This window comes from Arachis hypogaea, chromosome 10 (genome assembly GCF_003086295.3).
Source record: "Arachis hypogaea cultivar Tifrunner chromosome 10, arahy.Tifrunner.gnm2.J5K5, whole genome shotgun sequence".
NCBI lineage: Eukaryota > Viridiplantae > Streptophyta > Magnoliopsida > Fabales > Fabaceae > Arachis > Arachis hypogaea.
The window spans coordinates 43,272,346-43,276,782 of NC_092045.1; the positions used below are offsets into that span (position 1 = coordinate 43,272,346).

The 4,437-nt window shown below is 41.3% G+C and overlaps 1 non-coding gene across 1 annotated transcript; it reads left to right on the plus strand.

Annotated features, from left to right (window-relative positions):
* The first annotated feature begins 4,085 nt into the window (after window positions 1–4,085).
* LOC112719499 (small nucleolar RNA R71) lies at window positions 4,086–4,193 on the plus strand. The gene has a single exon (XR_003161799.1). It is a non-coding gene; the product is annotated as a small nucleolar RNA R71 (small nucleolar RNA).
* The last annotated feature ends 244 nt before the right edge of the window (window positions 4,194–4,437 follow it).

The window sequence follows — 4,437 nt, forward strand, 5'->3', positions numbered from 1 at the left end:
ATCAATTTAACACCTAATGTCCTAGTCAACTCCTGAGGAAAGACTAGAGTTATAGGAATCTAAATCAATCAGCAAAGATAACAATTATCAATCACGATGAGTTTGATAACTCAAGAGTCACCAATTAATCAACTAGAGCCAAGAATATAAGAAACTAAATAAAAATCATATGTCTGAAATACCTCAAATATTAATAAAAGAAATCAAATCCAACATGGAAAAGTTCATAACTCAAATTGGGAAAATAAAAGGAACACTGAACCTGAAAATTGAGAAGAATAAATCCTAATTCCTTTAACAGGAATCCTAATCCTAAATCCTAAGAGAGAGGAGAGAACCTCTCTCTCTAAAAACTACATTCTAAATCCTAAAACTATGTATATGATCTAATATCTTGAATCTCTGCATGTTCCCTGACTTTAATCTATGTTTTTGGGCCGAACTCTGGTCAAAATGCGGCCCGAAACTATCTCCAGCGTATTCTGTAATTTTTTCAGATCGTATAGGTCACGCACACGTGTCGGTCACGCGTACGCATCATTTAGTGTTTTCCTTGCCACGAGTGCGCATCAGGCACGCGCTCGCGTCATTTGTGTGAACTCCAATCCACTCGTACGCGTCACTATGATTTTGTCCAAATCGCACGCACGCATCAGCCATGCATGCGCGTCGCTGTTCATTGGTTGTCTCCTTTATTTCTTGTGCTCCTTCCCTTTTTGCAAGCTTCTTCTCTATTCTCTAATCCATTCCTGCCCTATGAAGCCTGAAACACTTAACACAGAGATCACGGCATCGAATGGTATAAAGGAGAATAAAAATATACAATTAAAAGATCTTTAGGAAGCTAGTTTTCAATCATAGAACAATTTGGGAAGGAATTGTAAATACATGATATTCATATGAATAAGTGGGTAAAGACTTGATAAAAACCACTCAATTAAACACAATATGAATCATAAAATAATGGTTTATCACATAGTCAAACATAAAGCTTAAAAACCAAAAAACAAAAAAATAAGAACAAGGAAATTAAAGAACGGGTCCACCTTAGTGACGGCGGCTAGTTCTTCCTCTTGAAGATCCTATGGAGTGCTTGAGCTCCTCAATATCTCTTCCTTGCCTTTGTTGCTCCTCCCTCATGGCTCTTTAGTCCTCTCTAATTTAATGGAGGATAACGGAGTGCTCTTGGTGCTCCATCCTTAGTTGTTCCATGTTGGAACTCAAATCTCCTAAAGAGGTTTTGAGTTGCTCGCAATAGCTTTGTGGAGGAAAGTGTATCCCTTCAGGCATCTCGGGAATTTCTTGATGAGGAATTTCCTCGTGCTCTTGTTGAGGTCCATGAGTGGGCTCTCTTGTTTGCCTCATCCTCTTTCTAGTGATGGGCTTTTGAGATGAATCTCTCCATCTCTCATGACTCGGAGTTGGAAGCAACAGCCTTCCCTTTCCTCTTCCTAGAGGTTTCTCCAGCCTTAGGTGCCATTAATGGTTATGGAAAAACAAAAAGCACAGTTTTTTTCCACACCAAAACTAAAAGGTTTGCCCGTCCTCGAGCAAAATAAGAAAGAAAGGATTAGAAGAAGAAGAGATGGAGGAGATGGAGGTGTGTGAATGGTTTGGCCAAGGGGGATTTTAGGTGGTTATGATGTGTGAAAATGAAGGAGTGGTGAGGGGCTTATATAGGAGTGAAGTGGAGATGGAATTCTTGTAATAGGGGTTGGGTTTGGGAGGGAGATGGTTTGAATTTGAATGGGTGGGGGTAGGTGGGTTGTATGATGGTTTTGGAGGAGAAATAGAGGTGATTGGTGGAGGTTATTTTGGGGAAGCATTATGGAAAGGTGTGAAAAGGAGAGAAAAAGAGTTGGGGTGGGTGGGGATCCTGTGGGGTCCACAAATCCTGAGGTGTCAAGGAATTCTGCTACATGTACCTTTCTGGTGTGTAAACGCCGCTGGACAGCCCTTTCTGGCATTTAAATGCCATTCTGCTGCCTTTCCTGGCGTTAAACACCAGGCTGATGCCCCTTTCTGGTGTTTAACGCCAGTCATATACCCTTTTCTGGCGTTAAACGCCGGTCTGATGCCCCTTACTGGCGTTTAACACCAGCCAGACACCAGACACTCTTTTCTGGCATTAAACACCAGTCTGTCTGCCAATTCTGGCGTTTAACACCCAGAATGCTGCCAGACTGGGCGTTAAACGCCCATTCTGCTATCCTTCCTGACGTTTAAATGCCAGTAAGCCTGTCTTCCAAGGTGCACTATTTTGATGCTATTTTTGATTCCGCTTTAATTCTGCAGCTATTTTTGTGACTCCACATGATCATCAACAATATAAATTAACAATGGAAAATGAAATGAGAAAGTAATTAACATAGATAAATAAGATTGGGTTGCCTCCCAATAAGCGCTTCTTTAATGTCAATAACTTGACAGTAAGCTCTTACAGAGCTTCACAAATGCTCAGAGCATGATTGTGGCCTCCCAACACCAAACTTAGAGTTTGAGTGTGGGGGCTCTGCTTGACTCTGTATGGAGAGAATGGGATGAAGCATTTCATGCTTCTTCTCCATGTTTATAGAAGAAAAACCTTGAGCTTTAAACACAAGGTAGTCCTCATTCAATTGAAGGACTAGCTCTCCGTTGTCCACATTAATCACAGCTCTTGCTGTGGCTAGGAAGGGTCTTCCAAGGATGATAGATTCATCCTCATCCTTCCTGGTGTCTAGGATTATGAAGTCAGCAGGGATGTAGAGGTCTTCAACCTTCACCAAGACATCCTCTACAAGTCCATAAGCCTGTTTCATTGATTTGTCTGCCATCTCTAGTGAGATTCTTGCAGCTTGTACCTCAAAGATTCTTAGTTTCTCCATTACAGAGAGTAGTATGAGGTTTATACCTGACCCCATGTCACACAGAGCCTTCTCAAAGGTCATGGTGCCTATGGTACAAGGTATTAAGAACCTTTCGGGATCCGGTTTCTTCTGAGGTAATTTCTGCTGAACCAAGGCATTCAGTTCATTGATGAGCAATGGAGGTTCATCCTCCCAAGTCTCATTACCAAATAACTTGGCATTCACCTTCATGATTGCTCCTAGATACCGAGCAACTTGCTCTTCAACACTATCTTCATCCTCTTTAGAGGAAGAATACTCATCAGAGCTCGTGAATGGTAATAGGAAGTTCAGTGGAATCTCTATGTTCTCTATATGAGCCTCAGATTCCTTTGGTTCCTCATTAGGGAACCCCTTAGTGGTCAGTGGATGTCCAACAATGTCTTCCTCACTAGAAATCACTGCCTCTTCCTCCTCTATAGGTTCGGCCATTTTGGTTATATTGATGGCCTTGCACTCTCTCTTTGGATTCTCTTCTATATTACTTGGGAGAGTACTAGAAGGAGTTTTAGTAACTCTTTTACTCAGCTGACCCACCTGTGCCTCCAAATTTCTGATGGAGGACCTTGTTTCAGTCATGAAACTGAGAGTGGCCTTAGATAGATCAGAGACTATGTTTGCTAAGCCAAAGGGGCTCTGCCCAGAATTTTCTGTCTGTTGCTGAGAAGATGATGGAAAAGTCTTGCTATTGCCAAACCTATTTCTCCCACCATTAGTATTATTGAAGCCTTATTGAAGCTTTTGTTGATTCTTCCATGAGAAATTTGGATGATTTCTCCATGAAGGATTATAGGTGTTTCCGTAGGATTCTCCCATGTAACTCACCTCTTCCATTGCAGGATTCTCAGGATCATAAACTTCTCTTTCAGAGGAGGCTTCTTTAGTACTGTCAGATGCAACTTGCAATCTAGTTAGATTTTGCGAAACCATATTGACTTGCTGAGTCAAGATTTTGTTCTGAGCCAATATGGCATTCAGAGTATCAATCTCAAGAACTCCTTTCTTCTGAGTCATCCTATTATTCACAGGATTTCTTTCAGAAGTGTACATGAACTGGTTATTTGCAACCATCTCAATGAGTTCATGGGCTTCTGCAGGTGTTTTCAGATGAAGAGATCCACCAGCAGAATGGTTCAATAACATCTTGAACAATTCAGACAGACCATCATAGAATATACAAATGATGCTCCATTGTGGAAGCATGTCAGAAGGACACCTTTTGGTTAATTGCTTGTATCTTTCCCAAGCTTCATAGAGAGATTCACCTTCCTTCTGTCTGAAGATTTGGACTTCCACTCTAAGCTTGCTCATCTTTTAAGGTGGAAAGAATTTGGTCAAGAAAGCATTGACCAACTTGTCTCGAGAGTTCAGGATTTCTCTAGGTTGTGAGTCCAACTATATCCTAGCTCTGTCTCTTACAACAAAAGGGAAAAGCATAAGTCTGCAGACCTCGGGATCAACCCATTGGTTATAACAGTATCACAGATCTGCAAGAATTCAGCTAAGAACTGATGAGGATCTTCCGATGGAAGTCCATGAAACATGCAAT